The sequence below is a fragment of the Populus euphratica genome, unplaced genomic scaffold, assembly GCF_000495115.2.
Source record: "Populus euphratica unplaced genomic scaffold, PopEup_1.0 scaffold120.1, whole genome shotgun sequence".
Lineage (NCBI taxonomy): Eukaryota > Viridiplantae > Streptophyta > Magnoliopsida > Malpighiales > Salicaceae > Populus > Populus euphratica.
In genome coordinates, this window is record NW_011499918.1 from 609,674 (window position 1) to 623,596 (window position 13,923).

The 13,923-nt window shown below is 29.8% G+C and overlaps 1 long non-coding RNA gene across 1 annotated transcript; it reads right to left on the reverse strand.

The window, feature by feature from the left end:
- Window positions 1-6,811: 6,811 nt before the first annotated feature.
- Window positions 6,812-12,010, reverse strand: LOC105134831 (uncharacterized). The gene is made up of 3 exons (XR_844080.1): window positions 11,744-12,010; window positions 7,077-7,148; window positions 6,812-6,995 (listed from the first exon to the last, which is right to left on the reverse strand). It is a non-coding gene; the product is annotated as an uncharacterized LOC105134831 (long non-coding RNA).
- Window positions 12,011-13,923: the final 1,913 nt, after the last annotated feature.

Genomic DNA, 13,923 nt, shown 5'->3' on the forward strand with positions numbered 1-13,923 from the left:
TAACAAATCATTATTAGATAGTTTCATAAATTATAGTAAATTATCAGTCGTTGTAGAGGTGTTCACCATAACGTCAAATCATGGTTTGAGTGAGGGCAATTATTACATAATTGTAGAATGGACAAAAAATATTTTACATTAAGGGAACAAACTGAAAAAGAACTTCTATACTGTTAAGTCCATAATAAAACTCCTCGATTTATAATACTAGAAAATTGATATGAATCCAAACTTCTATATGTACTATCTTGAAAATACAAAATTGACCGAGTATAGAACATGTGAGCATTCTTGTTGTAAACCTAGAACTGGTAGGGGAAGGACTTTTATCGCACACAGAAAACTTAGGCATTTCTCAAAGGACTTTTATCGCACATAGAAAACTTAGGTATTTCTCAATCACATATAGACTACAAAGGTTATTTATACCATAAAAAATGATAAAGTATATGACATGATGCTAATTATATGATGTGATAGATGAAGAGATGATGCATCCTTCTAATGGTGAAGTCTGGAAACACTTTAATAGTGTATATCTTAGTTTTTAGTAGAGAGAAGAAATGTGTGTCTTGGGTTATATACAAATAGATTTAATTCATTTGGTTAATTTATTGCTTATTTTTATTTGCTAGTGATACTTACGGTTTATAACTTGCTACCGACGATATGTGGGGGCAGAGTTCATGTTTTTATCTTTGGTCAAACCTGGTCCTAATAGTTCGAGTTCGAATACAGATGTTTATCTTTGATTATTAATTGATAAGTTGAAACAGTTGTGGTCATTTAGAGCTTTGACTTATGATGTATCGAGGAAACAAAATTTTATGATGAATGTAATTTTGATATGGACTATCAATAATTTTTCAGTGTATGGAATGATTTTTGGTTGGAGCACGTATATAAAACTGACATGTTTATATTGTATAAAAAATAACAAGGCATTCACACTAACAAATAACAATAAAACATCTTTTTTTACTGTCACTAGTGGTTTTTGCCAATAGATCATAATTTAGAAAGAACATAAAATACTTCTTTATTAATAGAGTTGAAAAGGGATGTTGCACCGCTGCTTCTTTTCGGTGAAGAATTGTATAATGTGGTGTTGGAGTATGATGACATTACGTTTGGTTTTTAATTTAGCAAACATAAGTTTTTTTATTTTAGTTTGGCGCATAATTGGATAAATCAAAATATTTTTTAGGAGTTTTCTTATTAGAAGATCAATATCTTCTATCATAACATTAATATCATGCACATAAAAAAGAACATGTCTGAGAATATTTTCAACACGATTATGAACGTGAAGAGGAAAACAAAGGACAACATTAAGGTTTCAATTAATATAATTTTGTTTTGTCATCGTAAAAATATGAAGTTAGTTTATGTTGGGTCACAGGTCATAAAGCCCAAAGCCTAAAGCCAATTATACCTTAGACAAGAGTACAAAATTACTTAAAAGTCTGTGTTTTCCTGACAAACATGCCTCGAACATATCAAGGTTGGTGAATTTGAAGTATTGTATGGAATGAAGAGCCATGATTGTGACTTATTTATGCAAACACTCATTTCAATAGCTTACCAGGATTTATTACTAAAGAAGATATAGAATACACTCATGGAAATAACTCATTTCTTTAGAGATATGCTCCAATAAGTTACAAAACAACACATGAAGAGATTTGAAATGAATATCATTTAGACAATATGCAAACTTGAGATGATATTCTCTTCATTATTTTTCAGCTCAATAAGGCATCTACCCGTATATTTATCATTTGAGGCAAAAATTGAAAGCCTAGTCCAATATAGATGGATGTATCCATTTGACAAATTAGAAATTACATGTGCATCGCAATTAAAATTTTATTATTTTTCTTTGCATATTTCAAAAGATTCATTTAATTACATATAGATACTTGTTCAACTTTAAGAGAAAAGTAAAAAACAAAGCACTATATCGTTTAAGAGATCTCAACATTTATCTTGTACTATTTTAAGTCTCAATTAAAAACAAGAATTAACTACGTTCTAAGGCATAATGATGGTAAGAAAGTGCATTGAGATGTGTTTCATATTGAAGAATATGGATAGGGTAGGAAGACATATAACAATTAGATTTGTGTTAAGAGATTGACTTCTAATGAGTTTAAAGTTGACTGCTATAATAAATTGGAAGAGGTAATTGAATTGTAAAATTATAGCAAATAGAATAAAGTATTTTTTTTTCAAATATTATTAGAGTAGATCTCTATCATGGCTTGGTAAAAATTAATTCAAAGGCTAAACTCTGTAACGTCAAAGATGTTTTTATTTTCATCAAGTGATGCCAGCAAGTTTATTACACACACATTCCTTCCTTTAGAAAGGATCGTTCAAGAGTTGATTGATTATTTACAACGAAAATCAAACTAAAGGTTGCATTGATGTTGTTTAGGATAACAACATTGAATTAAATGTGGTAAATGATGTCTTTCGACTTGGTGAGTTAGTTGATCTATATTAAGTTGCTTTGTCTAATGACTTAGAAGAAAATTTAAATTTGCTTATGCTAAGAATATTTTTGTTAGTGTTAATGCTGAGTAGTTGAATGTTTAAAAGTTTAGTGGACTTACACAAGTTGATGAAGATGATAGCGATGAAATCAATATAGAAGATTGCGATAGAGATGAGGATGAGTCAATTGATGAATGATTTTTTTATTAATTTGCATAACACAAATGTGTAATGCTATAAACTATAATGGAATATTAATGACATTGTTGTTAAAATCGCAAGTTAACTCGTAGTCAACATGTATCTAACTGTAAAATCAATCCAAAAACTTCAAAACAGTAAAATCAGACTTAATTTGTGCAAAATCGATACAATTGGTTGACTAGGTGAACTCGATCTGATTTTATGAGTTTACTAAATTCATAATACAAACTAAGTCAGGTCCAAATTTAGTTTTAAAATATCTGTTGATCAGTTTTGCGAGATTAAACATTTCTTTCACATCGTACATTGGATACTAAAATTTTACAAGGAAATATTAGACACATGAAAATATATTATGGTAAATATTTAAGTCAAATGGAGTTTGGAAAAATAATATTCTAAAAGGTCAAAGTTAGTGGACGAATCTTGTCAAATATGTCAAACTAGACATTCTTGTATTGTTTGTGACATATTTGAAGCTACTTATGGAATTTTACTACGATTAAAGTTGAGATAAAAAGTATGCATTTTAAGCTTTCTAACTATATATCATAAGCCCAATAATTAATTCAGACAAGAAAGAGAGCAACATGTTTGAAATTTTACTACGATTAAAGTTGAGATAAAAACTATGCATTTTAAGCTTTCCAACTATATATCATAGGCCCAATAATTAATCCAGACAAGAAAGAGAGCAACATATTTGACATATTGACTTAAATATGTCAAGATATATGCAAAAATTAGAGATTCAGGCTACAAAAAGGAATTTTAACATGCAGATTTTTTTTATTAAATTTTTTTTTTGAATAATTATTTTGAATTTGAATTTTTTTTCTAGCTCATTAGACATTATTTAGGGGTTTATTTCATTATTGAATTTATGTTAGTTAATTACTAGTTTAGGCTCATTAGTTTGCAACTCAAAAGGGATCTATTAAGACTTATTGTGATGGATACAACCAAGTGTGTACTTTCTACCATTCAGTGATTCTCTTGTATTAAGAAGTTTTGTTCTGAATCTTTTTATTTTTCTATCTCATTAATTTTTTGATTCATATTATCTATCTCTTTTATTTTTTTCAGATACTCATTAATTATAAAGTTGTTGACTCACTTTATTAGATTTTAATGTAATTTAATTTCATGGCTGGAATTGTTAATATATAATTAGTTAAAAAAAATTATTTATGGTTTTACGAACCAATTTTATATTGTATTTTTTGTGTCATGTTAAAAAAAGTGTTTTTGACAACCTTGATTTATGGATGAAATTCATATCAATATAATGATAATGATGTTAATTTATTATTATATGATAAGAAAATATTTATTTTATTATTGTGATGTGAACTAATGTTAATATGTTGTGTGTACAGTTGTGAATTTAAGTATTTTTATGATAGATAGATAAAGAATACAATTATAATTTGATATCATACACTATTTTACATCGTTGAAAATACCGACAAACTTTACATTATATATAGGTATATTGAAAAAATATGTCTGTTGATATATTTCAATGACTATGAAAACTATTTATTTCTCAATGTAATAATAATTACTATTCTTTTGGCTATTCATTTTTTCTCAATGGTGTCACTGACAAAATAAAAAGTCAGCGATAATATTTGGAGGCGTATTTAAAAATATTCATACAAGTTAAAAAAATTTATTTGACTTTAGAGACGGAATCATCAACACTAATTTCATCGGTAAAACTAAATTTAAATACTAGATAAAAACAAATGGGGCTTCATCTTCTTCTTTTTTCTTCTTCTATTATAGATCTATTTCTCTCTTTTTCTCTTCTCTTCTTTATCTCTTTCTCGGCTAAAATCAAGTATTCTTTTTTCTTCTTATCCTTAGGAATGTTGTTTTTCTTTATATTTTTCTTTTTTATGGATTCATTAACAATATGTTTTTTTTTTTAATTATTAGCTGAAAATATACATAATATTAAGGTAATAATTTTTCTTTCTTTTTGTGTTTTTTTTTTTCATTATTTTTTGTGTTTTCATCATTATTTTTCTTCAGTTTTATGATTTTAATAATTTTACGAGTTAATAAATATGTTAAATTTTAGTTATTATTGAAATAATTTTTGTATTATTTTGTTCAAATTTAGTTATTTGTTTTCAAATTTTATGTTCAATTTCAATTAAATGTGTATGATTAATTTTAATTAATATATTGTATTTATTCCATTTAGAATAATTTTTTGTAAATTTAGGATTAAAAATATAATCACTTAGAAATAATTGTGTTGAATTTTAATTGTTATTGTAATAAGTTTTTTTTTCAATTTTGTTGTTCAACTTCAATTAAATGTGTATAATCAATTTTAATTATTGTTTGTAATTTTTGTATATTGAGACTATTTTTTAATATAAATTCAGGACTAAATATATTATCACATAAAAAATGAAAATTTTCTATAAAATTAAATTATATTAAATTTTTAGATGAAATTTAATAAAATCAATATGTTTGTGACATTTATGTTATGTATTTAGAGGGTTAACAATTTTAGACAGTAATTTAGACATATATGTTGCGAAATTAAATAAAATAGCAATCATTTAATTTTTTTTTATCTATTAATTTTTTGTAAATACTTAGGGGGGAAATCTATCCTTTAATTGTTTAAGAATTAATTTTTTGTAAATACTTAGGGGGGAATCTATCCTTTAATTGTTTAAGTATTAAAAATAAATAAATGAAAATCAGAAATATTGTTGTAAAATCTTTTCCTTGAAACAAACGCCCCCTTTGTTGACCAATATTTTTGGTTTCCCCCAACGGTAAAATGAATGCTGCTAGCTGCCTCGCCATCGCCACAACGACTGGACATCAATGCCCCCTGTGCTTACCAATTTTTTTTGCCTCCATTTATACAGATAAATGCTGCTATCTGCTTCACCCTTGCCATAAAGATTCTACATTAACATACTGTTCAATTCTCTAATATAGTAATTCTTTACTATAATGTTTGTCTTAAGTTCAATTAATAAATAAATTAAATTTATGTATTTAGATATATAATAAAATTTATTTTATTTTATTTTTTATATTATCGTCATTATTTTCATCTTATTTTTTCAAAGGTTTTCTAAAATAAATAATTATTTTTGAAAAATTAGTTTTAACATTTTTTTATATTAGAATTTAACCTTTAATTTTAACAAATTGAAATAATTTAAAATAAATATCAAAATATCATTAGCATACATACTTCAAATGGGTTTTGAAATCTCCATTTATAACTTGAAGTAATTCAAAAATAGTATTTGATATCGTGTTTCAATTTAAAAAAAAAACTTAAAATTTTTTAATTGCTTCAAATTAATATATTTTTGATATTTTCATATTATTTTGATGTGTTAATATTAAAAATAATTTTTTAAAAATAAAAAATATTATTTTAATATATTTTAAAATAAAAATCACTTTAAAAATTAATCATTATCACACTTTTAAAATTGAAAATACATGGAAAAGCATAAATAACCACTCATTTATCATATATATTTTTAGATTATTAAATAGATTGGATTCCAGGTATGTTGGGTTAAAATATTTCTATAATCTAATTAAATTTAATAACTAAGTTTGTATTTCATCCAAAGAACAAAAAACCTTTAAATCCTCATTCTTATGTTATGGTGCTATTTTATTTATTTATTTATTTCATATTGAATATATAGTTAAGATCTCAAGAAATATAGAATTAAATTAAGTAAAAACTATATAAAAATCATATAATTAAGTAAATTATATTCTATTGTTCCAAAAGCTCGGTGCGGGAAACACGTAAGTCTCAACCGTGCTAGTTGACTTGATGAGATTTTTAGAAAATAAGACTCCACATTTATGGTTGCATAATTATCAGTTTAAGTATAATATACACCCGGGGGTACTTTTTTTTTTTTTAAAAAAAAAAACTACCGGTCTCAGCCGAAGGGGCCCATTTCACTTGGGCCAGCCCATGCGAGTGCTAACTCACCCTGGGTCAGACCCAGGGCCCCCAGTCCAACCCGATCTCTCTCAATTTGTTTTCTCTCTCTCTGTACGCAATCCTATAATGTAAGATATATTTCAAGACTTTTTTCCTGTGCCAAACAAGACGGCCAATCAGCCAACCTCTTCTACAGCCAATGGGGCTTGCCTCTTGTTTCACCCGATAAAAAATCTTCTTGAGTGTACATGACATATCTGTGCTGACAGCACCACCATTTCAGCCGCCCCAACCGCCGTTGCAGGATGAGCTACGAGTTGTCACCCCTACACTGTAAAGAAGAGGTTCTTCTATGTCATATTTAAGCTTTTGGAAATGAAGGGAAAAATGAGGATATCCATTTTTTACTTACCGGATAATCTTTCCACTGCTTATCCCTGAAACAACAGCTCATCCAACTGGAAAAAGCCTAATCCATCATCAACTGTGAAGAAACCAGAAGATTTAGCAAAGTTTTTATCCAACTTCATGAATTATTCTTAGGTATCTCACTGTTACTAGAGCTTGACTATTAGCTTCTTCCAATATTTCCAGATTCCATAGGTAATTCATACCTATAGTAGCTTTACCAGATTTGATGTCAATTGAAACCAAAATTCATTAATCTAACATCTTGAATTTCATTCTAATAGTCGTGGTCATCTCTTTATAATGTTTCTTGTCATGCACATTAAAAATTAGTGTCACTTAGAGAAAAGAAAAAACTATTTTAAAAACTATTTTCGTTGATTTTTAACATCAAATGATAGACATCAAATGAAAGATCATTGCTAAATAAAATCCTATGTTGTAAACCTTAATTTAAAATGTACATTGCATATTTTTTTTTATATTAAAACTAATTTCAAGGCCCTTTCCTAATTAGTCATGAGTTTATTATTATAGGATAAAAAAATTAATAAAAAAAATAACTAGTCAAAACTATTTTCAAGGCCCTTTTCTTCTTCTTTTTCTGTTTTTTTTTTTCAAATCTATGATAAAAAAAAGAAATTGTTCTCTCGATATAATGTGGTTTTGTCTCTATAAAGACCATCAAACAAATCAAACAATTCATCTCAATTTCTTTCCCCATCTTCAATTTTATTCAATAATTAATAAAAAAAACTTCTTCAAAAACAAAGATCCCAAAATTCCTTGAAACTCAATACAAGTATCTATTAGCTTCCTAGTCCTATGTAGATACAAATTCATAATCTCTCTCCTAAGTGCACACCCCAAAATAAATATTTAATTATTTAACAAAAACTGAAAATTGTGAAATTCAAATAAAATAGGGCTTTAATATTTACCGGTCTGTTTATTTATCGTTAGGAATTTCAACTGGTGATGTTCTGATCTTTACCTATTAGAGGCTAAGCACATTGACAAAATATTTAACGTGGTTCGGTAAACCGCTTACATCTATGCAAGAGGTCCATATTATTAGAGAAAGAGAAAGCATACAATACAAATACATGGAGGAGAAGAATCACATCTACTCTACTCAACTCTCATCTCTCATTGTTGCACTTGCAATAACTCTTTTCTACTCTTCTCTCTTATTCTTCTAACACTCTCTCTCTCATTTTTGCTCTCTAATAAAGCCTCTATTTATAGGCAATAATGATAAGCTTCTCCAGCACATTTCTCAACATGAAGGGGATAAGAAAGCAATAAAACATGACATTAATTATACCACAAAATATGCTTCCACTTTGTACCAAGTAGATGATGAGTTGTTTTACTTGTACAAAGTGGAAGTAGGGTATTTGCCACAATAATAACAATATCTTAACAATAATCATCTTTGCCATTTATATGTGCAATTGTCCTTTTACTTCTTCAACAGAAGCTTGCATTCTGCAGCTTTTCCAAACTTATCATTTTGAGAGCGTCTTTAACACAACATTTCCCTTCGAGTATATCAACCATGCTCGATTCAAAATGATTTATCAAGCCTCCCACCAAAGCTTACAACACCCCCTTAAATAAAAATTTCTATTTTCAAATGCGACAATTATTATTTTAGTATTTCAATGTGATTACAAGCTCACCACTCTTCTAATAGTCTACTCATCCAGGAGTTGCGTCTGCTCTCTATTTCACCTTAAGATCCACGCCTTTCTTTTCTGTAAGTCTCACTTTAGTCCTAAGAGTACAAGTAGCTCTCCACTTTTAACTATAGAGGCGACCCATCAAATGTTGATCCATATTTGTTTCTATACTCTGAGTATTACAATGTCATTACTGAGCTCATCACCTTGACAAGCCAGAACCTGCACATGCCCTCTACTCATTCCTAGCAGTCGTATCTTAATGCTCCACAAGTCATCCACTTATTGTCCAAGGCAAATGTCTTCTAGCTCATTGATCTTTAACATGGAGGTAATATCCATGAAAGTCAATCCTCTATTTGCCTCCATACTCATCATAGCCACTTCATTGGCTATACACTTGTCCATTCATATCTAGCCATCACATTGGCTCTTGGGTTCATATCATGGCCCTCACACCTTGTATAAGGTGTCTTCATCTATTGTCATGGGACGATTTGAACCTGAGCTAATATCATGGCCCGCACACCTTCTCTCTAAGGTGTCTTCGCCTTTCATAGGCGATCACATCCTCCTTCATTTGGGACGCTTCAAAGTGGCTTTAAAATTATCTACCATCATGTGGACTTGGGAGAGATCACTGCCACTGATCACATAAAAAGAGAGAGTTACGATACACTTCTCGCAATCCTCCATCTTTATTTCTATGTTTAGAGTTTCTACACCTTTCTGCTTAATAGTTCCATCCACACCAACTCTCCTTTAGTGTTTTCGCCTTTCATCATAAGCGGTCACACCCGCTTAATTAGGTTCTTCTATAGTAGCTTATCTTTCCATCTTGCATGCATATTAGAAAGGTCCTCGCTTGTTATTTTCATCAAGAGCACAAAAGATTTTTTATTGTACAACTTTTCACACAGTGTCTCTACCTTGAGCTTTATTTTTGAACTCTTCTTCTCCTTGGACCTATTATCTCATTATAGTACCTCGTTGGATCTTACGGGTACTCTTGCACAATCTCTATGCGCCCTCGTGCAATTTCTGCTCTTCAAATTCTCTCTATTCCTTACTTATATTTGACAACAACTTATCATATCACAACACCTATCAAAGTCAAAATAAGGTGTCAATCTTTATCCTCTTATTGTATTTCTTTTCCAATATCAGGGTCTTCATCAATTCTCCCTTCGAGAAATCACAATCACCAAATTTACCTTTTTGGAGAAATCACCACTCCATCAGATTCTTGAACATAAGAAACTCAACTATTTTTTGTGTCGTTATCTTGCTAGTCTCCAACAGTTTTATCACAAACTGTTACATATACAAAAATAGCACCGTATGGATAATCCTTCAACTAAGTAAATTCCCAAGAAAGATTGGAGGGGTCGCATCGGTCCCGCTTAAAACCTAATCTCTTAGCTAGAACTTCTTAGGCCATATCTATCAATCATACTGTCTTTCCGTATATACAACCATTTGTTAGCTTTTTTGTGGTTTTTCTTTACAAGTGATATGGAATAACTTGGTTTTATACCTGATTTCTCAACATTTAAGGAGATTACCAGTGCTTAGATTCATCAATATTGTTCTTCACCAATTTCCACTCTCCACCTTAAATCATCCACAAGATCGGGTGTCTAGAGTGTCCTAATTTTGCCTTCCCTCAAGACAATTAAAATTTCCTCAATAAGCAATTCAGTACATATAATTGGGTAAATATGTGCACTTTCTTCTTCTTCATCTCCAACGACCACCATGATGACCTTTAGATGCCTTCTAATCAAGCAATCTTTTTTATTAATTCACCACTACTATTTTTAGTCTAAATTTCAACAATCGAACTGTATCATTACATCCAAAATGATCAAATTAGGAGGAAACAAGTTTAAAATCATCCAAATCGCACTTCAGATGGCTAAGATTTGATTAAAACAATTTTAGCCTGATGAGCACCTAGATTTAATCTCAGATTCGGTTGCATGTAAAATCCGCTACACTTGATCCCATCGATTGGCTCGCAGCTCGGCTCTAACTTATCTCGGCTCCATTCGACTCAACACAGCTCGGCTCACAGCTGATGATATGGCAAGGTGAGTCCCACTATGCTGACATATCAACTGACTGGGCGCTGACTTAGCATGCTCACTGTGCATGCTACCGTCATAATTACATCATACTGACATCATCCATATTCGGGTCAGTCACGTGAGTCGAGTTGTCTAGAATTCATATCGGGTCAGCCCATCCTGGTGAAGAAGACACGTGGCGTTGTGTTGGGGGTGTTGGGGCGCGTGGGTAGTCTCCTTGTTGGTGAGTGTGGGCCCGTGCGGCCATGTCCCACATTAGAATTTTTTGCTATTTTCACCAGTGTGCTCGTCTCTTCCTCCTCTACATAGTGGTATGGTCAAAACATAATTTTAACAACTTTTATTTTTGAGCAAAAATCAAACATCAATTTAAACCAAATACTCTGATACCAATTATTGGGGATTTCGACTGGTGATGTTTTGATCTTTACCTATTGGAGGCTAAGCAAACTGACATAATATTTAACGTGGTTTAGCAAACATCCTACATTTACAGGAGAGAACCATATTATTAGAGATAGAGAAAGTATATACAATACAAATATATGAAAAAAAAAAAAGATCACATCCACTCTACTCAACTCTCATCTCTCATTGATGCACTTGTAGCTGCTGCAATGACAGCAACCATTACTGTCACTCTCTTCTTCTCTTCTCTCTTATTTTCTTAATACTCTCTCTTTTATTTTTGCTCTCAAATAATATCTTTATTTATAGATAATAATGATAAATTTTTCTAACATATTTGTTAATATAAAAAAATAAAAAAGCCATAAAATATTACATCAGTTATACCATAAAATGTATTTTTATTTTATATCAAATAAATAATAAGTTGTTTTACTTGTATAAAATAAAAATGAGGTATTTACTATAATAATGCAATATCCTAACACTTGTGTAGTGGTGACTTTCTACGAAGTTCCATGTGACTGGACAATAGCGGTGGTTGTTTACTGGTTAAGGTTGATCGGAGATAAATGAGATGGCTGCCATCCAAGGACAGGCAATCTATAGCTCAGAAGCTGACAGATGAGATGACGCTCTTTCTGACCAGGCGAGCCAAGATGAGATGGTGGGGTCTCCACAAGGAGGCTGCCATCAATCCTTAGCTTCTCGTGGGGTATCGATTGTTTCTGTACGATCCAAGAGTACAGCACCCATTTCTTCATGATTTTGATTCAAAACTTATAGTAAAAAAAATGATGAACTAATCCTGTGGCTTCAATGATGTTGGTACAGAGACTCAGCAGTTTGACTTTTTGTTCAAGTTTAATTACTGCCATTTCAAGCACTGGTGTGTGAACAAGGCTACTAGCTAGTAATTGTTGCTTGCTTGAAATGGTTGAAAACCACAGCAAACCACAATAATAGAAAAAAAAAAAAAAACCCTCTTGAAATACAAACTTAATAATTCAAAAGCATTGATTTTTGAGGCTCCACACATGGAGAAACTCTTCCCTAAAAACGAGAGAAAACAAGGGAGGAATAAAACCTACAACATAATAATACCAGTCCATTATAGAAATAAAGAAGAGATAGTAATAGCTGCTGCAAATACAAAACAAACGCGGGTTTATTAATGAGGAAATGGCTAGAAGAACATGCACTTAAATGATGGGTTTAGATCTAGAAAACAGCTACTATAAATAATATAAGTTGTTTGACTATTATATAATTTACATCAATCATTTTACTCTAAAATATTTAAAAATAAAATAAAAAACAAATGCAGGAGAACCAGAAGCCTTGTTGTAAGACATTTTACTAGAAACAAACCCCACTTTGCTCACCAATTGTTTTGGTTTCCCAACTACAAAATAAATGCTGCTAGCTGCCTCGCTATCGCCACAACGGTACATCAATGCCCGCCTCGCCGATTTTTTTGCCTTTACAATAAATGCTGCTATCTGCTCTTCAGTCTTCACCCTTGCCATAAAGATTCTAGAATCAATTTAATATTATTGAATTTAATTATAATATCTAATTTAATTTAAATTTAATAAATAAATAAATTGAATTTATGTGTTTTGATGAGATAAAATTTAATCTAATTTATTTTTTATATTACTCTCATTACCTTCACCTTATTTTTTCAAAGATTTTAAAGAAATAGATAAATAATTATTTTTGTAAAGTTAATTTTAACATTAATTTTTTTTCTTTTTAGAATTGTAGATCAGAAAGTGGGTGATCTCTAATTTATTTTTATAATATTTTTAGAGATTAAATTATATTTAGAATTTAATTCTTAACATTTAAAAAGATTTTAAATATAAAATTTCATTAAGATTTTTAATTTCAATTGAGATCGTAAACATGATGTAAGACTCCTTGCGTTTTTTGGTTTCCCAATTATACAGTGAATGCTGCTAGTGGCTTCACCACTGCCACAAGGGTTGTCCATGGAACCTCGGAGCTCGCAGTGAATCACGATACTGATTACCACCAGAGTAAATTCCTGCGTTTTTCGGGCATCTGGTCCCCTTTGTCCACTGGTTATTTTCTGTCATTTTAATTATTTCCTATACTTTAATATTGGGCTTGATTTGAGCTCGTATTACTTAAATTTTTTTAATATTCTAATATTAAAATAATTTTTTTAAAATAAAAAAAATATTATTTTAATATATTTTTAAATAAAAAATATTTTAAATACCTAATTTTCAAACACTTTTAAAACAAAGATTGACGCACTAAAAGTCGGACTAAAATCTAAATCTGCGAGGGATCAGATGTATTGATTTAATGATTCTCCTATTTGATTAACTATCCCTTTTCCTTGTAACCTCGAGTTTCGAAGTGATATTATTGTATGAATGAAACAAAATAAGTTTTTTTTTTTCGTTTTTTTCAACTCTTTGCTTGGCCAAATAATCGACCACTTGTTTTTTTATTCTATGAATAATGTGTAAAATATATAGGAAAAAAAACGTTGAAGATGATATTATAACAGTTTAATTTTCATCTTTCTGTGTTTTTAATGATTCTCCCTTTCGTTTATATATTAAAAAAATAATCTTTCTAATACATCAATAAGTGAAAAGGGATCATAATTTTATTTTATTTTGGTGAC